Raw genomic sequence first — 25,192 nt, 5'->3', positions numbered from 1 at the left:
TGGATCTACATTAGGAAGTGCTTTGAATGCACAAAGTAGGGGAAGAACGACTGAGAGAGGAAGCAATTCCAAAAATTGTGGGAAATTAGGAAGAAAGTCAAAGGGGAAGAGGTCTCAATTGAGAGGACTAAATGACTACTAGTATTATGGGAAACTAGGTCATAAAAAGAAAGATTGTTGGAATCGAAAGAAAAATGAAGGAGATAAATTAGATGGAGAGAAGGAGGAAAATGTGATAAGTAAAAAATCTGAAGAGGATGCTTTGCTTTTGTCTTTAGAAAGTGTTGATGATTCATGGGTTTAAGATTCTGGTGCTTCATTTCATGCTACACCTTATAGAGGTTATTTGATTGATTATGTCCAAGGGGATTTTGGGCTTGTTTATTTGGGGGATAATGAACCCTATCAGATCATTGGAAAGGGAAAAATTAAGATTAAGTTGTAGAATGGGAATCATTGTCCACTACATGAGGTAAGACATGTTCCAAGGCTGAGTAGGAATTTAATTTCAGCAGGGCAACTCGGTGATGAGGGTTGTGTAGCTACTTTTAATGATAAAAATTGGAAGGTTTCAAAAGGTTCCCTCATAGTAGCAAAAGGTGTGAAGGTAGGCACCTTATATCTTTGTATAGGTCATATTGTTCCTTCTACTTTAATTGTTTTAGAGAAAAATGAATGTTCAGGAACAATTGCTACAATTGAGTAGGGAGAACAAATAACTGATGTAGATTCTAATATAGTGTTGTGGCACAACAGACTTGGGCACATGAGTGAAAAAAGGTATGAAAGTACTTCATTCAAAGAAAGTTTTACTAGGTCTGAAATGTGTTAATATGGATTTCTATGAAAGTTGTGTGTATGGAAAACAAAAGAGAGTGAGTTTTGTAAAGACTGGGAAGGAAAACAAAAAAATTAAAGCTTGTGCATACTGATGTATGGGGACCAGCTTAGGTATCTTCCCTTAGAGGCTTTCATTATTATGTTACATTTATTGATGATGCAACGAGAAAGGTATGGGTTTATTTCCTTAGATAGAAATATGATGTATTTCAAACTTTTAAGAAATAGAAATGCTTGGTTGAAAATGAGACTGGTAAGAAATTAAAATGTCTCAGATCTGATAATGGTGGTGAGTATTGCAGTCATGAATTTGAATATTATTGCTCCACTAATGGTATTTGTAGATAGAAAACTATTCCAAGGACTCCATAGGAAAATGGAGTGGCTGAACGTATGAACAAGACTATAATGGAGCACGCAAGGAGCATGAGGTTGCATGCTGGGTTGCCCTTACACATGTGGGTGAAGGCTATCAGTACTACTATATATTTGATTAATAGAGGCCCCTCTACTCCTTTGGGCTATGGCATTCCAAAGGAAGCATGGACTAGTAAGAAGGTGAGTTATTCTTTTCTCAAGACCTTCGGTCGTGAAGCTTTTGCTCATATAGACTTTGAAAATAGAACAAGGCTAGAAGCTAAATCAAAGAAATGTCTATTTTTTGGATATGGCATTAATGAATTTGGTTATAGGCTTTGGGGTTTTGAAAATCATAAAATTGTAAGAAGCAAGGATGTCATATTCAATGAGAAAGTGTTGTATGAAGATCTGTTGCAGCAACATGAGAAGAAAGAAGATGATTATGTAGTGCTGGATGATACTCCAAAAGCTAATGTTTCAGCTATTCCTCATGATGTGCAACAACCATAGCAAAAAAACCACACACAGTAGTGAATGTTAGATAGTCAACAAGTCAAATTAGACCTCCACAAAGATTTTCTCCCTCTTTGTATTCTATTTTACTTACTGATACTAGTGAACCTGAAAGTTATGATGAAGCTATGCAGGTGGATACTAAGATTCATTGGGAGTCTACAATGAAAGATGAAATGGACTCTTTGTTAAAGAATAAGACATGGGATTTGTGCAAGTTGCCTGCAAGTAAAAAGTATTTACAAAATAAGTGGGTTTATAGGTTAAAATAAGAGGATGGAGGGAAGAAAATATTTAAATCTAGGTTAGTTGTAAAAGGATTTGCACAAAAAAAGGGAATTGAATTTGATTAGATATTTTCTCTTGTTGTTAAAATGACTTCTATCCGCACTGTTTTAAATCTTGTGGCTACTGAAGATTTGCATTTAGAGCAGTTGGATGTTAAAACAACCTTCCTTCATGGTGATTTGGATGAAGAAATATATATGGCTCAACCATAGGGTTTTGAGGTCAAAGGTAAGGAGAACTTAGTGTGCAAATTGAAGAAAAGTTTATATGGCTTGAAGCAAGCACCTCGACAATGGTATCTAAAATTTGATAGTTTTATGCATGAGCATGGATATAATAGGTGTCATTCAAATTACTATTTTTACTTTAAGAGGTTGGGTGATGATAGCTACATTATTTTATGTTTATATGTTGATGATATGCTTGTAGCTAGGTCTAACATGGATCACATTAAAGGGCTAAAAAGCCAATTAGCACATGCATTTTCTATGAAGGATTTGGGGGCTGCAAAAAAAATCCTTGGTATGAAGATTTGCATAGATGGGAAGAATAGAACATTGACACCATCTTAGGTTGATTATGTTCAGAAGGTGTTGCAATGTTTCTCTATGGAGAATGCTAAAGCTGTTAGCACACCTTTACCTAGTCATTTGAAGTTGACTAAGGAGATGTGTCTCAAGACATAGGAAGAGGAGGATAAGATGTCCAAGCTACCCTATGTTTCAGCTGTAGGAAGTTTGATGTATGCTATGGTATGTACCAGGCCAGATATTACACATGTAGTGGGACTTGTTTGTAGGTATATGAGTCATCCAGGAATTGAGCATTGGAATGCAGTTAAATGGATTCTTAGATATTTGAGAGGTACATATAATAAGTGTTTACACTTTGGGAGCTCTAATACTAATTTATAGGGTTATGTTGACTCAAATTTGGTAGGGGATATTGATACCATGCGGAGTACTATAGGTTATGTCTTTACTATTGGTGGGGCAGCCGTGAACTATGTTTCTAGGTTACAGAAGATTAATGCTTTATCCACTATAGAGGTAGAGTATGTAGCTACTACAGAGGTAGCCAAGGAGATGATATGGCTTTAGTTCTTCTTAGAAGAATTGGACATCCTCAGAAGGATAATTATTTGTTCATAGATAGTCAGAGTGCCATTCATCTTGCAAAGAATTCAGCTCTGCATTCTAAGACCAAACACATACAGTTGCAGTACCATTTCATTTGGTCATTTTTGGAGGATGGACAGTTAAAGCTAGAGAAGATACATACAAATGAAAATCCAGTAGATATGTTGACAAAGGTCGTAACAAGGGAGAAGTTGAACATCCTCTTCAGCTTTAGTTGGTCATCCAGACTAAACATGAATAAAAGAACAATAGAGTCCAGGGTGGTTTGATCTAGTGGGAGCCCCATGTGGTAGCAATATTGCTATAGGATCAGTCTCCAAGTGAGAGATTGTTGTTTAGTGTGGAGCCTAATCAGTCCCCAAGTGGGAGATTGTTAGATTGTGGTGACTAATTAGGAAAGTACTATACATACTTCATAAATTCTTTGGGGTTCCCATGGCCAACATGTTGTAACCCTAAAATGACATAAAATACTTGTATAAAAGGGTTTAGGGTTAGGTATTTTTCATTAAGTTGTGATGTGAAATTGGTTCTTGTGGTAGTATGGAGTCGTAAGGGATTACAAATTGTAATCAAGCTATAATCACTGGATTGTAATAAGATCAAACTTGTTGTTTGGTGGATGTAGCCTAGGGATTGGGTGAACCATGTTAAATCTTGTTTCCTTGTGTTCTTTTCTGTGTGATCTATTATTTTTTTATTATTGGTCATATTTGCATGTAATTTTTATTTTCTATCTGTGGTTCAATCCTAACATTATATACAATGGTTCAAGCATTAAGAAAGTGGAGGCATTATCTAATGCCCAAGTCATTTGTGTTTTTAACTGATAACCATGGACTAAGTTATCTAAATAGGTATGAGAAATTTAACAACAAACATGCTAAATGGATGGAGCAATTGTAATCATTAAACTTCACAACTAAGCACAAGAAGGGAACATCTTATAAGGTAGTTGATTCCAAGGAAATAATCAGAATTCATGGGTTACCATTGTCCATAGTCACTAATAGAGAGACCAAATTCGTAGGTCACTTTTGGGGGACCTTGTGGAAGAACGTAGGCACCTAACTATCCTTTTATTCATCCTATCATACTTAAACAAATGGCCAAATAAAGGTATTTAATAGGACCATTCATAATCTCCTAACATGTCTGACTGTACAATGTGGAGCATCTTGGGATCATATTTTAATCTAGGAAGAGTATGTCTATAATGACTTAGTGAATAGGTCCATAGGGAAGACATGTTTTGAAGTAGTTTATGTATTTCATCTTAGAGGCCCATTGGAGGTGAGATATTTAGAATATGCAGAGAAGGAGTGTTTTAGGTGAGACTTTGGAAAATTCCATGAATTTAGTTCATGAGGAAGTTAAGTCTCAATTAGAGAAATTAGTGTCCAATAATAAGGAGAAGGAAGATCAAAGGAAGAAATAAGTCCACTTCAATATTGGAGATCTAGTTATGGCATATTTGAGGAAGGATAAAATTTTGAAGGGTCAACATAGCAAGCTATTGATGAAGAATATTGTACTATACAAAATTCTTTCTAATTATGGTGCCAATGCTTATGAAATTGAGGTCCCCCTTGATATAGGAATATCTCCCATATTAAATGTAGAATTCCTAACCTTTTTTAAAGGAGATAATATAGTTTATTATTAGAACATGAAAAAATATATAATAGAAGATGTGGAATGGGTCAAAGACTTTCTAGCGGGCAAACCCATGAAGTTAGAGTTCACCCTTGACTCCAAGGTGGTTAAGAAGACAAGAAAGTGAACATACAAAGAGTATTTGGTTAAATGGAAAAGACTCTCTAAGGTGGAAGTAGTTTGGATGTCAGAAGATGAGATTCTTACAATGATAACTTTAAAAAACCCCTCCCAAAAAAAAGCCTAAAATGTTGGTGAATCCAACATTTTGTGGGCTAGAAAATTTTAATGTCGAGGGAGATTTTTTTTTTCTATATAGGGAAATAAAATATTATATGTTGGCAATTTTTTCTTGCCCTAGCAAAAATCATTTTAAATGTGGTGAATTAATGTTTTTTCTTGTTGACATATAAATAAATGGTGGCTATTTTTTCCCTTGCCAAAAATGAATTAATAATGTTAGAGGCAAATTACTTGTTTTGTAGGAAAATGAATAATAATGGTTTTGGCTAATCTTTAGTGGTAAACTAAAAAATTGTTTAATCTGAAAGTGAATTAGTAGCCACCTCAACTTGTAACTTGTGTACTGTCTTAGGTCTATTATTAATAATGTCATAACGTCATTACATCAGTGTCATTATTACCAAGTCAACTACCATCACTTTTAAGTTTTGTATTATTAATAAAATAGGTTTATCGACTGTTGATTAATTAGAGATCAACAACAGAAGATGCATTTTGAGGCCACTCTCTTGAAAAGACCTAGACTTGCCTGAAATTCTCCAGAATGGAGACACATGGGCACATAAACCATTAAGGCATTAAGTAGAATGTACTCAATGTTAGAAACTTTCGACTGTCCAACATTAATGCCAACACATTTTGACATTTCGCACACTTGAAAATTAATAGGAATATGAAAAAATAAGATATGAAAGATTGTGAACACCAAACAATTTAATGCAACTACCATTAAATAGCCTCTTCAATTCCTCTTTCATTATCATTTCTCAAATTTTTCAATTTGAATTTGGTTTGCAAAGTTTCTTGAATTTTAGTCATGGATACGCTAATTCACTTGAAATGCACTACAAAGGCTCTACAAAAGCCCTTTTTGGGTAGGATTCTTGATGATGTCTTTGCCATGGTTTGCAAACCAAATGCCCATAGTCCTTTTATCCACCATGTTATATTCATGATCCTCGGCCATGAATTCTTAAGAAATGATAAGAGGTACCATGTGTCCATGGATATTACCTCCTACTTCCTCGCGTCTCTTCTCAACCTTGGAGGCAGTCAAATAGACATTCTGATGCTTCTGTGTAATGTTTCTAAGGAAACATTTTTACAAGATGATGTCAAAATTATTGTATTGGCTGAGTAGGTACCAAGGCTAGGTATCAGCATCCCCTTTGTAGACGTAGCAAACAAGTGCTAGGAGCAAGGCATAGGGAGCATTGTACAGAAGCATCATTTCCTACTCGGCATGAATGAACAACAATTGACTTGCCATCAAAAGTGGGCATGGCTTGGAAGGGATTTTCTATGAAAGTGGTTGTTGTTGGACGATGTCAGTGAAACCACCTTCACATCGCTAGACAAGTTCAGTGACATCATCTTCTCCAATAGATTCCTCATGGAGGGACTTGAAGACCTTTCTGATTGAAGGCTTCAAGTCATCGACCCCTCAGTCTGCTGATGCTTTCGGCCTCCCTTTTCCCTGGTTCCCTATTCCCTGTTTCCTAAATCTTATTCCCCTTTGGGAAAAAAAATGTTTTAAAGATATCTCATATCTTTTTTTCTTTGGATTGAGCCTTGCCCTTTAATATAAATTACAAAATAGTAAAACCAGGTTGATTTAATCAGCCATTTTGAATATCTATGCTATGAATTAGTATTATGTACATTGTACACTCTAAAATATTATCAATGAAAACAACAATAGTTTTTGACTTCTCAAATCGTTGTTCCTATTAGTCTATGACTTTGTTGTTAGCATCTCGATTCTTAATGCACTATTGAAATGTTAGTCTGCGACCTTGTTAAAAATAATTAACTATTAATAGTTATAAACATAGAACTTAGAAAAAAAAAAAAAAAAGGTTTCAACATTCCATTTATGGTTTCATATAATATATTTGATTAACAATTTATAATAAAAAAATATTCAATTGAAAATTATCCAATTAAAAGTTTTGTAATTTCTAAAACCATTTTTCTTTAATCTGATTGGTTAAAACAAATGGAGCGATAAGAGTGGATTTCAAGGAAAATTAAAGATTATAACCTTAACAAAGTTAAACAAAATTTTGATAATTTATGTGTCAATTTTTTATTTCACACCTATCTTTTCACCTAACTTTTTTTTCATTATGAAGTATTTTAAATGATGAAAAATAGTTTATAAAAAAATTATCACAATTTTCAATATATGTTAATAATTTATAGATAATTAAACTATATTACATTTTAATTTTGAAACTAAATATTAAATATGAATATAAATATAGCATTTGTAATTATATTTTTAAATTTTAATTATTTTATTTATATTAAACTATTGTCATTATTATTAGTACTTGCCAGTAGGCTAAGTACTATTGTGACACATTTTGAATTTTAGGCCTTAACTAGTGATTACATTTTTGGGTTTGTACACTTAGAACTGATTGATTTTAACTTTTATTATCAAACTAATATGTTGCATAATATAGATGTAAGATTTTTAATTTTACAATTTTTAAAAAATATTTTTCTAAGATTTGATAATAGTATCACATGATATATATATATATATATATATAATTTAAATTTAAATTATATTTAATATCATTATTAAAAAATTTAAATATATAATATTTTTATTAATTAAAATATTTAATAAACTATAATAAATTTATTAAATTAAAACTAAAGGCAAGTACTAAGCCACTAGCTGGCACTTGTTTCATATCTTGCACCAATTTTATTTTATAAAATTTAATATATCTTCATCGAATTTTTTATATCATCTTTACAATAAAAAGTTTATGATAGAAAAGAAAATCTTTTATTTATATTATATTATAACTATTATAATAATTATTATAAATTATAAGATATATATATATATATATATATAATATTTTATATAAATAATTAAATTAACATTATGATTTTGACATGCTCAAACTTAAAAATAAAATAATAATAATTAATAAAAATTTATTTAATAATATTTATTTCAATATTTTTCTCTATATTAATTAATATGCTATTTTTTTTTAAATCATTTTAAAACTAATTCTATCAATTCTTTTGTCATGAACTTAGTTGCTATGGAAGTTTGGAACCTTGTTTAAATAATTAATTTAAGTTATTCAAAAAGTTTAAGTTTTAATGACTGCAGTTCTATGTCAGGCCAAATTTTAAAAGATCGAAGTTAGATTCTATTTCTACCTGAAATTGGGACACGTGTACTTGAAGATTCTACCTGAAATCTTGACCATTGACTGAAAGAAAGATCGATTGCCCAAGATGAATTATGGGCCGATTTGGAGAATGGTTTCCTATGTGCCTAAATTCATCTGGAAAATTGTGACATGTGTCCAGTCATTGCAAAACTCAATTAAGTGTCAAGACTTAGTTAATATTAATAATAATTATGTTTATAAACAATTATCACATTTTTCAATATATGTTAATAATTTATAAATAATTAAACTATGTTACATTTTAACTTTGAAACTAAATAATAAATATTAATAAAAATATAACATTTGTAATTATATTTTTAAATTTCAATTATTTTATTTATATTAAACTATTGCCATTATTATTTCATATCTTGCACAAATTTTATTTTATAAAATTTAATATATCTTCATTGAATTTTTCATATCATTTTTACGATAGAAAGTATATTATAGAAAAGAAAATCATTTCTATAATAGAAAAGAAAATCATTTCTATAATAGAAAAGAAAATCCTTTATTTATATTATATTATGACTATTATAATAGTTATTATAAATTATATATTATATATAATATTTTTTATAAATAATTAAAATAACATAATGATTTTGACGTGCTCAAACTTAAAAATAAAATAATAATAATAAATAACAATTTCTTTAACAATATTTATTTCAACATTTTTCTCTATATTAATATGCTATTTAAATTCTTTTCATGCTAATTTTTTTAAAATCATTTTTTTGCCACGAACTTAGTTGCTATGGAACCTTGTTTAAATAATTAATATTAGTTATTCAAAAGGTTTAAGTTTTAACGATTCACAATTTGATTCGGATCGTTCAATAATATAGATCAATGAACAAGACTATATTTTGGGCCAAATTTTAAAAGATTGAAGTTAAATTCTATTTCTACCCAAAAATTTCATTTTAAATTAATTAATTAATAAAAATTGAACTTAATTATCAATATGATTTTTGGGTCAATTTTTGGAATGCTATCGCTATTGTCAAGAGTCATTTGCAATCGTGACACTTGCCAACACATGTCACGATTCTGGATGTTTCTTGACAACAACGATAGCATACCCAAAATTTACCCAAAATTCATCCCAGGTCGTTGTCGTTGGCATTTGATCTGCCTTTTACTTAACAATCGTGGCATTGCCTAGTTAGGATTAAGTAATAATTTTTTTAAAAGACTAAACATAATTATTAATAATATTAACCTAGTCCTAACACTTAATTGAGTTGGACACATGTCACAATTCTAGATTAATCTAGGTACATGGGAAACCATTTCTCAAATAAGCTTGAAATTCATCTTAGGTCGTTGATCTTTCTTTTAGTTAACAGTCAAGATTTCAGGTAGAATCTTTGAGTACATAGTGATGTATATTACTACATTATTGAGTCTTTATGTCATTGACATGTACATTATACATACTATTAGTAAAGTACCTAAAACCATTAATTACTTAATACTTTCATTTTAACTTTTAACTATTTACCTTTTATGTTTTAAGAGTATGAAGTTGAAAGTTCTCCAAGTTGAGAGTCCGATACGATAGGGTTTTTAAATTTTAACTTTTCAAATATTGATTGAATTCCATTTTGTGTTCTGAAGACTAAAAGCATGAAACTTGAGTATCATAGGACAACACCAATTATTGAATCTCGATTCTAGGTATTTAATTTTTTTTTTTTAAAAATATTGCAATTTGTAGCAATAGAAATCTTGATTTTTATTGTTTAAGGTTTACACTTTACAATTTTTTTAAATAAGGCTTGAAAAAGAATTTTGTTTAATAACCAGTAGCAGGCATGTGCAAAAAAAAGTCAAAAACCTCCAGTACGAGTGCAAGAATAAAGGGAAAGAAAGACATTATAGAACTCAAGAAAGTGCTACAAACTCCAGGTTTCACCGATGAATGTCATGATATTTTTTATCCTGTTATCCATGGAGATTTTAAAATTGTGAGAATTAGACATTCATTTTTTAATAAGTGGAAAGATACACAAAAGGGAATAAATGATTACAAATATAACATAAATATTCGTGCACATACAAATAAACTAGCTACTTTGGTTACTAGATTAGCAAACCTCATTGCACATAAAATATTCCGTTGCCTTGAGATTGTAATGCTATGCATTTAGAATTATGATGAAAATAGAAAGGCAATTGTAAACCAAAACACTTAGGAGGAAATTTTATCCATAATTGAAAGTAAATTTTTCACTCTATTAGACCTAGGGCTAGGGTTTATAGCAAAAATCTTTAATGAGCGCATCGACTTGGATAAACTAGCACAACCTTATGACAAACTGGAAAGAGTTTTTCAAGAACCATATATTAAGGGTTTAATAAACTCGGAGTCATCTACTAGTGTTACACTGGACATAGACCATAAGCCTTCTTATCAGTATGATATTTTTGTACCATGGGTTTAGAATACTATTTATTTGTTATCATTTTGTCTGGGATTGGATAGGAACAACAAAATGGGGGCCAGTGTTCTTAAAATGATTTATAATATCCATTGTCAAGGTCAGTCAGTTGAGAAGGTAGATGTAAGATATAATTTTGTTCAACACATTGTTGAATCTATGCAACAACAATTACTAATGATTAAACAAAGTACAACTATAGGCAAGATGAAGACATTTAGGTTCACAACTTACTTGTGCTACCTTCTTTTAGCAAAGCATCACCCAATATTTGAGATAGAGAACAATTGGCTTGACATTGAGGTCTATATTTGATGAGAAAACTTAGAAGAAATCAGAGAATCCAAGTCCAGTATATGAGTGGACACATAAGATGAGGATGACTACTAACAATAATAACTACAACCATTTTGTAGACTTCTTTTTGGCACCTATTTACCAAACAATCATAGGCACTTCGATGCCTAGATTGCTTGTCTCTTGTAAAGATTGCATTCAACTAGGAAGTAAAATTCAATTGGCTGACTGGTTCTTCATGGAAGAGTAAACTATCTTAAGGTTTTACGGTTCAGTGGTTGAACCATGCAAACTTCCAATGCATGTTATAGAAAGGGTTTTTGTAGTGGAATATGTATGATAGATGAAGAGCACAGATGAAATTTTTAGTGGAAAACAAAGAAAACAATATTTTCTTCCTTTCCTTTTGTAATTGGAGGCCTCACATGTGAGAGAAAAGCTTTCAAAATGGCAAATGAATTGGTAACATTTTTTGGCTTTGATTTTTTTAGTCACTAGAATTATGATCCACTGAACATAATAAAAATAAAACTTATTGCCAATGGGAACTCTATAAGAAAATATCAACATTAGGAGATGCCATTGATATAAAATTTAAAAAACAAGGATTTGTGGGACGAGGTTAAGAAAGAGATGGAAAAACATACAACAGAGAATAATATTTCAATGCAAGAATTGTCATCCCAAATTATGACACTACACATATCAGAGTCACACAAATCAGAGCCTCTGACATACTTAAATTTCTGCAAGAAAGCATCTCAACCTTCTAAGAGGTCCATGTCGAAAGAAATTAAAGAGGCATGCCCAACTAAATTGTGGTGTCAAACCAAGATGACTAATTTTTGGAAAATGAAGCAAAATTTGGGTGAACCAATGACATTAGTAAGTTTTGAGTAATTTGAGGAGGATGAACTTTTCAATTATTGTTGGAATAAAGAGCATCCAACTACATTATATGATTTTGGCAGTTGCAATGACAGTGATATTCAGAGACAGAAGGACCTCAAGTCTAATGCCAACATTCAAGGTATTTAGGATTCTGAGTCAACCAGAGGCAGACCTATTGTTAATATTCAAATTAGTGATTCTACTAAACAAATGTATAGTAAAGGGGAAACTATGATACAAAAAATGGGTTATGTAGTTATAGGGCCCATTGGTGCAAGTGGAGAAGGAATTTGGAATCCAATTCTAGTACCAGACCCACCAAAAAGAGGAAGTAAACCAATCATTGGACTCTTCGATGAGATTTAAGATAATTCATTTAGAAAGGGAAAAAAAAATTTACTTCTACTTCTAAAGGTCAACCCAAGACATTATTTGTTAAATCTTCAAATTCAGTTATAGTTGATCCCACTGGCACTGGGACTGGCACTAGCACAGATGAACCTTGTACAAAAAGCAAGAAGTTATGACAATTACATTGCAAGCAATGTCAATGGTTACTTCACCAATGCATGCACTAGTAGCTTTCATACAAAACCCTGAAAATAGTCCTAAAATGCCAGGATTTGGAATGGGTCATCTTCAATATGTTGGAAATCCTCAAAATATAATTGTAGGTGGAGTAAGTTTAACAAGAGTTGGAGGAGCATACAACAATACAACTAATCATTCACCTTTCAATCACTCAATTGTGTCAAAAAACCCAAATTTTAGTTTGAACAAGTTTGCATCAAAGTTTGATGAGACAAACAAAAGAAATAGGCAAATTATGAAGACTTTGAAAAGTGATGCCGTTGTTGAATGTTAGGGATCTACTAACAAAATATTTCCAACATATGATCCAAAAAATGAAATGATGAAATTCATGGTTGTTATGCCCTTGGCTAGAGATAATAATCCACCAGAAAATGTAATAAATTGTAACAATGTACAAGTTACCAATCTTCAAATGGATTTGTCAAAAGTGAAAAATATTGACAAAATCAATCTATCAAAAGAGAGCAAGAAAATGGTCTACTGTACACTTCTAAAGGTAGAGAGGGAAAACAAAAAGCTTACAAAGTAAATAGAAAAGTTATAGGCAGAACTTGATAATGTGAAGGCCAAGGAGAAAGCAATAGACAAAAGATTCAAAGAATTACAAAATAAGATAAAGAATTTGGTCTAGCAAGAAAAGTTGAATGAACAAGTGCAAAATTTGACTAAAGAATTGGATGAGTGCAAAAAAAAAATTCAGCATGAAAAAGCCTCTGCTGCATAGTTGTTCAAGTCTATAGAGAGTAGTGCATAGGCCAACAATAAATTGAAAACTAACCTGGACTTTGCTATCAAGGAAAATAATATTTGAAGATCGAATTGGAGAATGAAAAGAAAAAAGAGGAGTCTAAGGCAAGGATAATTGATAATTTGTAGAAGGAATTGGGGAATGAGAAGAAAAAAGAGGAGTCTAGTGCAAGCACAATCCATAATTTGAAGAAGCAATTGGAGAATATGAAGAAAAAAGAGGAATCAACTACAAAAACAATCCTTGATTTGAAGAAGGAATTGGAGAATACAAAGAAAATGGAGTCTAGTGCTATTGCAAATAGTAACACAGTCCACCATATGAAGAAGGAATTGGAGAATACAAAGAAAAAAGAGGAGTCAACTGCAAAGAAAATCCTAGATTTGAAGAAGGAATTGGAGAATGCGAAAAAAGAGGAGTCAACTCAAACACTCCATGATTTAAAGAAGGAATTGGATAGTGCAAAGAAAAATGATTACTCCATTATGAAGACAATCCAAGATTTGAAAAGGGAACTCAAGGATGAGAAGAAAAAAGAGGTAACTACTGCAAAGACAATCTAAGATTTGAAGAAGAAATTTGAGGATGAGAGGAAGAGAGCAACTAATTGGCAAGGGCAACAAGAGAAAATATAGAAAGAGAGTGAAATAGAGATGTCTGAAATGAAGAAAAAGATGGAGAATGTAATTGCACAAAATAAAACATCTTCCAAAGACCATCATGTCAAGGATACTATAATAAACATGGTTAAGCTTATCAAACAAGAAAATTGGGATAAAATAATGAAGAACAATGATAATTTGTTTGAATGGATTGATTTAAATAGCAATCTTAGACTTGTCTTTGAAATGTAAAAAAAGATGTTATGGGTAAAAGATGAATCTTCACCAATTCCTTAAAAAATCTTGCTATTTTTTTTTTGAATAAAGTATGGCTATCCAGTGATAGGGATTTGGCAAACTATGGAATAAACAACTGCTCGATGCCTCTATAATGGCCTTTGTTGTCTATCACAATTGTGAAGAAGTAGTGGAAATTTTTTAAGCTCTTAAATATGCTTCCAAAGACTTGATGAAGATGAATCACAACATACTGAACTTGCTAAATGTTTGATTACTAAATTCAACTTACTCAGATGGAAAATTCATTGGAAAAGAAGATTACATGAAAAAGTTGTAGAACACCATGAATTCTGATTTAGGCAACTTGCTTGAGGAAACCACTCCAAAAGGAATTGCAAGTTGCATCAAACCACTATCAAAAATGAATTCAGTTATAGATAAATTCTTTGATTCATATAAAACTATCTCTGTGAAGTATTCATTGTTGATGAGGTTACAACTATTTAGCTACAACCTCAAACAAATGGAGGTTCCAACTGATGCAGAATGGAGCACCCTAAAGAACTTCATTGGAGTTGGGTCATCTTCTCGAACTGTTATTGTTGTTATTAGTGATAGTCATAGCTAATAGCACTAAGAAGTAACACCTTAGTAAGTGATAGTAATATAATAATTTTGTTACATGTTGCTCTTTAATTTCAAATTTTGGATTTAATTTCAACTTTGTTTAATGTTAATTGTTATAGGAATCAAGAGCCAACATATTAGGATAGTTGAATAGCCAAGAACTGGCATACTATTACTACACAGCGCAAATGGAAAAAATTTCCCTACTCCTTAAAAAAATTGTACAATTGAGAATGTGGCAAATTGGCAATGTGATTGTACACTCATAATGTATTGTGTAGTAATAATTTGATTATATATACAATTACAAACCGACCTACAACTATTGTTGCTCCCTTGTATCTACAAAAGGGAATTCAGGGTCATTTCAATTTGAAATTAAGTCATTTGAAAAGGGTTGTAATTGTTAAATGTATAATTTTATAGGCTCATTTATAATTATAAATTATAATACAATTTTTTAAAAATAGATCTTATTCTATTAAATGCATTATGTTACAATTTCTCAAAGAAACTAGAATCAATGAAAATCTAAAAGTAAAAATGTCTAAAAACTAGAATGGATTAAAATCTCAAGTTCAACATGTACTATTGTATTAAAACTAGAATCAATGAAAATCTCAACATGTGTAGAATCTAAAGTAAAAACTAATTTCAATGAAAATCTCAACATGTAAGTTGGTAACATCAACATGTTTTTTTTTTTAAAAAAAATCTATAAAAGGATAGTGAATTAAGGCTATAAATTAACTTCTACAAACATAATGAATTAGTAGATAGAATCTTAGATCAAAGCTACTAGCCTACTACTTGACTCACACAAAAGTTAGAACTTGAAGTTGAGAAGCTGCTATAGTTGCCACTCCACCTAGACTAGCTCATCACTATCTACAAAATCCTCCTCATTTATTGCATATAACATTTCATTGTTTGTTGTGTTTTCTTTAGATTCACTGTTAGTGTCAGTATGAATACCAAAGTCAACATCATCTTCATTGCTTCCAATATCAGGACATGAACCACTGCCACTGCCACTACCACTGCCACTACCATTGCCATTGCCACTGCCACTTGGGTTTGAAAGGCTGGCGATCCCTCTTCTTTGACATTGGTTTCTCCTAATGCTGAGAGCCCTATCATAAGAGAAACTATCTACCTCATACCTAGAATTATAGAGTCTCAAATAATTGTCAAAATTTTTGTCTAATCTATTTCTAACTTTTAACTTTAGGAAGCCCAAAGTACTAAAAACTCACTCATCCTACACTGGACCTAGTATCATTGTCAAACATAAATCAATAAGCTTGAAATATTCTGGTATTGACTCTCTCTAACTAATTTCTCTCACCAAGGTTTTTCTAAATCTTTGTTATCGCTCCCTCTTCATTTGGATTCTCCATAAGAACATATTGTTCCCTCATTATGTTTGCAAAAGAATATGATTGATCTCTTCTAAAATTCCATTTATAGTTACTTTATTTATTACTTTAGGTTTTCAAAAATGCTGAATCAAAGTAATCATCCTTCTTTGAAAATCAGTCAGATAGTTTAGAGACCAATATTGAGGAAAAATAATTGACATTGCTTTGAGTAGTTCCTCTGAAGGGAATTTGAATCTAATTTCTAACAAAATATTGTAGCAAACTCACTTGACAAAGTCAAGCATAAATTATTTGATCTTCTTGAACTCTTCACTTGTAACATATGAAAGTACCTTCTCTAGTTCTGATTCTACTTTGCTTCCTTCTTTAATGGGGTTCGAGTTGGGGTTGATGTGGGCATAGTACTGCATTGGTATGTCAACTCCACATACCCTGGCACATACCTCATCATTTTCACCAATATGTAAGAAGCTCCCAAGATTTTTTAAATCTGTGATTTCTATCTACTTTTCAAACTTTGATTCATCTAATGGTAGTAATCGATATAGAGTATACATGCTATTACATGTTGTTTTACACAACTTATTATATTCTGCAATGTACATAGCTCTTTGTTGAACCTTTTTATAATATTTCTCATGTCCTATAGCATGGGGAGAATAGCTGCTAAAGTTAAGAGTATCTTAACATTAGTTAGACTTGAATATAACTGAGAGAATTTATCTCGCATAGAGTGGATTAGTCCAAGCAGTGACAGATATTTAGAGAACATTCGATGCATTGGTCCATCCAAGTAGACTTAACAATATTTTGAAAATCTCTTTACTGAGTGCATACTTCATTATATGTTTTATAAATCCTTTAAAAAAGCGGACCTAGTAGTCCTTATTGCTCCTAATAGGGCAGATAATCAGAATTGATCAATTGTATGCCTTAACAAACCAACTTTATACTGCAATACTAAAGCTTGTGGGTATCATCCCCACCCTAGTTTTACTTTCTATTTGAAAGGTTTCTAGGTCACCATATCTTATGTCAAAGTGTTATGAATGTTTTACTTCTTTCTGTCTTTCATGCATGCAATTAGATCATAATGGTGAAATAAGATTAAGTTTTATCAGTTCCTAATTCACCCCTCCCCTCTTAGTAACCTTTCCAATCCTATATTTCCAATAGGTAGATGAAGTGAAGGAAGCTTCACTCATCATGATACTTGGTAATGTTGCTTTAGAAATTAGTTGGGTGCTTAGAAATTTAGTTTTTACCTCAATGAACTTGGTAGAATCCTTCTCTGAGCTAGGTTGCACTAAGGCTTTACTCAGAAAATGAGGAAAGGGGGTCATAACCTTTGCTACTATCTTCACTGCATCAAATTCTTGAATACTCTAATTCTGAGGAAGATCTCCTCCTATAGATTCTTGATCTTCTTCTTCAACATCATCTCCTTCTACATTCTCTATTTCCTCATCTTCTATTCCCACATCTTCATTATCTTTTACCACATCTTATTCTTCATCATCCTTGTCATCAATCTGCACAACTTGATCACTAGGTTTGTGTAGCCCATAGATATTTTTCCATGCCATGGTATTGGACTTCACAACTGACTCAATATCTTTGATATGATCAATAATAAATTGAATTTTGGAGTCATCTTTATTTCATTCCCCTTTAATGATTTCTTTACCTCTTTATCACTAAGACTCAACATGAGTTGTCTCAAGGGCTATTCTTTGATGTCTCTTGCAAAATTTACTACATTTTCCCATAGTGGTGCAACTAATTTGAGAATTACATCAGGATCTTGAGCTTTTAGCTCATTAGGAGAGTATTTCCATTTTGCCATTTTGGCCACTAGGGTGTCCTCTATTTGTTTCTTCTCCTCTGCACTCCTAGTGTCATACCTAAGAGACTTGAAGTATGCCATGCTTCCTACTTCTTCTAATTTTTTTAATCTTTCAACAAAGGTAGGGATAGTCTTCTAAAATATAATATGTTCTACTTCATCTTCATCATCTCCAAGTTTTAGTTTCTTCCTTGACTTGGTTCTTCTGGTAAATACACTAGGGGATGATTTTTTAGGCTTTATTAATGATTACCTTCCCTTTCTTCTTGGGAGGCTCTTCCTCTTTAGGTTCCTCTTCCTCTGAATCTTCTTCCTCGCCTTCTTCTTCTTCAAGTTCATCACCTTTTTCTTTAGTTAGTATGAGAGAACTTGATGATTTGGTATTCTTTAATATTTTCTCTACCTTCTTTCTTCCTCCCTTCATTGCCTAAGATAAATTGATTTCAAGTTCAATACTAGCCTTAGCCTCCTCATAGGTGCCAAAATAAGGTGCCTTGGGGTCTACTGGCTCATTTAATAGACCCTAAATGATGTCCTTGGTGTCATCTATGTTAAAATCATATCCTAGAGGTTTAACCCATGCCACCCTTGGCCTTACTACCTAGATATAGACCTTTCCACAATCAACTAGAAAATAGATGTCCTACTCATAGTCTTTGACCAAATTCCTTAGTATTTTGAATTTCTCTTTGAAGGTCTTAAAATAGTTATCCATTATACTTCCAAAATTTTCACCCATCTCTACTACAAACTCATTGATTTGATATAACACTGGTGTATCTTTCTTCCACACCACAATTTCTTTGGAAGGGAAAAAATTTTGTACATAGAAGAATAAACAAGTCAAAAAAGAACCAAACTTATGTGGGTTTCTCTTTGAGACTCAGATATTGTCCATGTTCTTTTTGAATTGGTTCAGCATTAGGTTGGCAAGGTTGAAAGATAGGCTATTCTCTACCACCTTTAGTGCTAGGTCAAAAGTTTCACATGATATGTTGTTAAGATGGCATGACCTATATATCTTATGTGCTATCACATGGATTCCAAACTTTAGCTACATGTGTGTAACACCATTCAACTTCATTCAATAGCCAACCCATTCAATAAGAGTACTTTTACCCAGTTCAACCTGATCTAGGGTTTTTGTAGTCTTTTCCTTGTTTAACATTGACAAGATAGTTATGTTATGGATCATCTTCTTTGTAATCTGGATAGGGTGGTCCAACCATCAATACATTTCATGGACTTGGCTTGGGATGAACCTAATCCATTTTCCTTGGAATCAATTGGCATATGTAGGATATGCATTAAACCTTTTGTCTCTAGGTGTTTATGCTTGGGTTTCAAAAAACCATCCACACAGAGCTCATTGTATGCCTAATTCATCTCTAGGGTTCCTAGTTCTCAAATTGAGTAGTGATAAAAAGACCTAATTTCATGTATAAGAAGTACCTTTGGTGGAATATGAGATTGCTCTAGTAGGGTCAAGTTAAGTTCCTTTGTAACTGTTGGACTCAACTTGAATGTGAGAGCCTTGCAATAAACTCCATGAACCAATATCTCTGAACCCTTTTTCACCTTGCTACTAGAAGACACCATTCTACTCAGTTAAAATTTGAACATGGGCAAAATCTTCAACAAAAACTACTTGAATCACTCAGGGGTTCTAAAATTGCTCTCTACTTTAAGCTCTGAAAATTCATGGTGAAATAATATATTTGATTTCCTCCTTTTAACAAAATTCAATCTTTACTATCACCATTAATGTTTCATACAAATGTTTTCTTGGTGACAAGTTTTCCTCCACTCATTTTGGTCTTTATTCATCAAAAGACACCTTCAACTTGGTAAAGTCTCTTAACTTAGTAGGAACTACCAACTTAGAGAGAACTTCAAACTCAGTAAAGTTACCACCATTTGATCTAAACTTGGTACTCAATAGAGTCACCAATTTGACATCTACATCCAAAATTTTATAAGGATATGCAACTTGACCTTGCTCAGTAAGGTCTTTAGCTTCCATCTTTACTTGATGATCCTATTCCTTTTTACTTTGGGGCAATGCTTCTTTCTTATTTTTCCTTCTAGAGATCACTTCTTCCTCCTATAGGTAGGAATTTCATGAAATATTATGTGGGAGGAGGTTTTTATCCTTTATTTCATATCTTTTCTTGAATCCTTTTTGTCTTGTAGGACTTGTATTCTCTTTCTCTTTTGTCTTCTTTCAATTTGGTATTTTCTAATTACATAATTATGTTCTTGCTCTTCTTTGGATGCATTATCTCTATAAGAAATAAATATTTACACTATGTTGCTTATGTTTATAAGATTCTTTTTAGATGTTGTAGTGGTATTCTTTCATCACTTTATTTCATTTCTCTATATATTTGTATTCTTTTATAGAACATTATTATCTTTAGGTGTGTATTACTTTGTTATATGCATAATTGAGTGTTTTGGCCTAGCAAAGTGGCCTTCATAACATAGATCTTAATGCTTCTCATATAATGATCATAAATAGCTTAGTTAGTCTATGATATTCTTTTCTAGAATCTTACATTATTTAGAATTGATTTTCCTATGATGTTTATTTCTTTTATCACTTATGTGGTGTAGCATTATATCCTTCTTGTTTGATAGGAGGTGTTTTCATTTTTTGCATGGATGTTTGTGCTGGAAATACAATAGGGAAAGTAAATTTTGAGAGGGGGGTGAATTAGTCCTTCAAAAATTTAACCATAAAATCATTCACCATACATCCATCTCATAATTTCATGGAAACTGAAATACCAAGGTAAACATGTTCATCCATAGCATGAAATCACATAAACATTCAACACATATATGACACAAGATATTTGGTTACCCAAAAACCCTCCAATGAGAAGGTAAAATTGGGGTGGGGATGACACCCACAAATCTTCACTACTATACTTATAAATTTTATCCAATTAAGGTAACAATATTTAATCATAAACTATGATCTACCCTGTGAAAGGTCTACCTTGTTAAAGGCTTAAAAAATTGTTAGATCTTATCCTGTTAAAGGATTTCAACACCCTATTAGAGGTGTGCCTGATTAAAGGACTTAAACTTATAATGAAGTAAGCACCCTATTAAAGGATTTACAACAACTTGTTAGGACTACTCTATTAAGAGATTTAACTAATTCACCTATTAGAATGTCTCAACAATGATCCTATAGTTAGCACTCTGGTGCTAGATAATAGATCACCTCTTTGCATGTATCTTTTATCCTCTCTAATCAAATGTATCACTTTTCCCTCTAGCTTCTTTCCTTTCTTCTCCTCTAATTAATTCTATAATTCATAACTTGATTCAAAACTCCTTAGCCACCATGAATGCTCTATTTATACATGCAAAAATATCTCTTCGCACATATATTGTTTTAGGGTTTGCCTTCCTTAAGAAGACCTAGGTAACTTAGGGTTAGGTATGAATAAACAATTGTGATTCATCCATTTTTCTGCTTAATCCATCCCTTTAACTAATTGGTTGCATGTACTACATAGGGATCCTCAATATAGATTCATTCTTATCATCTAGAATTGTTAAACTATCCTTAAGTCAGCTCAAGAATGATTTACATAGAAGTTTGTGCCATTACAAACAACTATGTCTAAAATTATTTTACTTAGCACTTGAAGTCTCTGATGCTCGACATCTATTGTATCTTCAATGTTGTAACTAGGCCTCTAAATGACTCAACATTCATTGATCACTTGGCATATGAATCACTTGATATCAAATATCTTCTCAGTACTTGAGTGACTTAAAACTTACTATTTTCTTGGCGCATACTATAAATCTTGCTCAACATACACTATCTTACAAGTTATGCTCAAAATGAACTAAGTTCTATCTAGTAAATGACTTAAGTGTATTGTCACTCATATGTCAAAACCAATTTGAGATTAACAATCTCCCCCTTTGACATGAGTGGAAAAAACACTTGGTCATGCATAAATAACCTTAACTTATGAGCATAACTCAGATAATCTCTATCCAGTACTTGGCTTACATACAAAATTTCAAAACTTCAAATTTTTTACAAAAATTGTGACATATCAGTCATACCTCAAAAATTTATAACTTCCCCTGAGTTGATTGTTCTTTTCTGAAGTTGAATACTCCTACTAAGCAAATTTTATGTACTAATGTGTTGGCTCTATTTCTATACTAATTGGTCTTCCCAAAAAATTATTCATTCTCCCCTTTTATCCTTGTAAAAATTCATTCTCCCCTTTTTTGGCACTTATGTCATGTGTGGTACACGAATAGTGTATTTATCCACAAATGATTTATGGACCTCCATTATAAGCTTTAGTGTTACATTCCAATTTTCACATGCTACCTCTAGTGATTTGATTTGAATAGATAACTCGATAGCAAGATTAACTAAGCCTTCATGAGTAGAAAGACTGGGATCTTTCTTCATCAATGTTTCTGCAAAGGCTAGTTCCTTGTGCAATACCTCCATGTGAGAGGTCAACATGGACTAGATGTTGATCAATATAGCCTGAATGTTGGCATCTTGAGCTTGTAATGTTTCTAACTAACCTTGTGCTGATAGAAAATTTTTAAAATGAGACTAACTTTCACTAAGAGATTATTGTAGGATTTTACCTATAGACTTCAAATCTCCCTCTAGGTGGTCAATGTCTATCTACACTTCTTGTGTGAAAAAAGTTACATCACACAACTTAGTGTAATGGTAGTAGATATCTTTTCAATTACCTTGGCTTGAAATTTTTTCTCGAACCATTCTAGTAATTTTACTTTTGTGTCCAAGTCTTCATCATTTATCTTCTTCACTATGTTTTCCAAGTACTCAATGATTTTATTTTCTTCATCAAGTAAAGGTAGGCTAAATGCATCAACAAATATGTCCTTGATGTCATGTAGTGCTTGTTATACCTATACTCCCTTTTGAGCAATTCTTGGTATTTCTTTCTGGCTAGAGCATCTTGCAGTATGCTTATTTTCTCTATGGTGATTGATGTAAGATCAAACTTTAGAAGTTCAATCACCTTATCTAAGTTGATATCACCATAAGATGTAACCTCATCAACCTTAGATGTGCTAGGACTAGGCCTTGATGGTTGTAATGAAGTGCTTGACTAGGAATAGGAGTAGCAATATTTGGTAGGGTAACCAGTATCTGAATTGTTGTTAGTTCCTTTGGTTTCATAGTCAAGACTGGATCTTTAATCCTATCCTTCTCCTTTTTTGTGATCTCTTCTTCACCTTGTGCTTGTGTTGTAGGTGCAGGACTAGCTTCCTAACTTGTTTGGACTAGTGTTTGATCTTTCTCAACTATTGAAATTGCTTGTACTAAAACATTTTGCACTAATGTGTTGACATGTGATGACATTGTGTCATTCCTTTGATATACTTCAATAGGAATTATAGATTATACTTCTATGGATTGGGGGGGGGGGGGGGTAATGGATAATTCTTGAGTTTTCTCCCCTACAAATACCAATTCTACCTTCTCAATTTCATCCACACTCACCAATAAAGGATGGATGCATAGTTTTTCCTTAGTGATGAATCAATCAATATCTTCTTTATATCCTCCTCTATTAAGGGATTAATTTTCTAATTTGTGTTGTCAGAGACATCCTTGATCTTTGTTGTTTATATTTGTTGATCCACTTTGTCCACATGAGGGGGACTAGCACTCGACGTATGTACCTCTAGTACATTCTAATCTTGTTGTTTCTCTTCCTTAGTTGTAGCCTTTATATCTGCTTCTTTCATAGTGCCTTCCTCATGTCCTTAACTTATAGATTAATTTTTTTTTATCTCAACTACCTCTTGTTCAACTTTGTCTTCACCTACTTCCACAAGTGCTTTCTTAAAAACTTTTGCTATCTGCAACCCATAGATAACCTTCCATATCTAGGTGTTGTATTTGAGAATTTCTTCAATATTGTTCTGTAAAATATTGAAGGCTCTATATTTTGGATCAAATCTCCCCTTATACTTATTAATGGCCTTAGTCATAGATGACTTATCAAATTCTAGCATTACTCTAGCAAGAGTAGTCTCCCTAATATTCCTTTTGGTATTTAAACTAAATTACCATCTTTGCTCAACTCTGTCATATAGACTTTTGGGTAAAGATTTGACAAGCACAATAGGGGTATTCTTGAATGTGGCCATCATTTTATACATAGATTCTTCAACCTTTCTCATTTCTATTTTACTAAGTTTATCAAACTCAACATGTGTGAACCCTGATAAATCAACATTATTTTTTATATTATCACACAAGTTGTCCAAATCATAAGATGGATTGTGGATTACCACTTGAAATTGACTATTGTCATCTAACTCGGTCCTCTCCTCATCTAATTCAGCTAGAGATATAAATTTCCTCCTTTTCTCTACTCAAGTTCATCTTCCTTGGTAGTTGTTCTAGATCTCTTGCCTTCAGGCTTTTCAACTTCTTGATTCTTCTTAGTAGTAGCTCTTGTGCTAGCCCTAGTGAAAAGAATGATAAGCTTTTGTTGTGAAGGTTTTACAACTTTCTTGGTTTTTCTTGTTGTTGGCTTCTTTGCTTTTCTCTTTTTCTTCTCTATAGCAATAGGTGATTCATTAGCTTCTTCTCCCTCAACACCTTCATCAAATTATACTTCTTCTTCTCCTTGGTCCTCACCTTGACCCTGTGTAAGAGCAAGTGGTGCTTGGGCAGGTTTATCTTCTTCATCATCTTCATTATTCTCTTCTTCTTCATCTCCTTCTGCCTCTTCACCAAAAAAATTCATGAGATTTTTCATAATTTTGTTCTTCTTCCTCATCATGGAAGTTGTCTTCAAGTCCATTACGATTTTAGACTTGGCTACATCATAGTTTCCAAGTGTAGTAGCCTTCTTATCTACTTCCTCTACCAGTAAAGTAATGATGGCTGCAAATGTCTCATCCACATTAATTTTATAAGACAATGGTCTAAGCCATCTAACCCTTGGAATAGCAGCTTGAACATAAATGAAATCAACATCAATTAGAAAAAAACATCATGGTAATATTTCTCTAATAGTGACACTAGTATTCTTAGTCTTTGTTTCATTGACTTCTTAAAATCTTCAAAATAACTTGTCATTACAGTATCAAAATTATCTCCAAGTTACTCTATGTATTCTCCAATCTACATTGCAACAAATCTACTGCTCTTCCAAGGAACTTTTCCAAATGAGGGAAAAGTGTTCTACACATAGAAAAATATGCAAACAAG

The sequence above is a fragment of the Cupressus sempervirens genome, chromosome 2 (assembly GCF_028749045.1).
Source record: "Cupressus sempervirens isolate cs-2001-9-10 chromosome 2, ASM2874904v1, whole genome shotgun sequence".
Classification (NCBI taxonomy): domain Eukaryota; kingdom Viridiplantae; phylum Streptophyta; class Pinopsida; order Cupressales; family Cupressaceae; genus Cupressus; species Cupressus sempervirens.
This window is presented reverse-complemented; position numbering follows the sequence as displayed.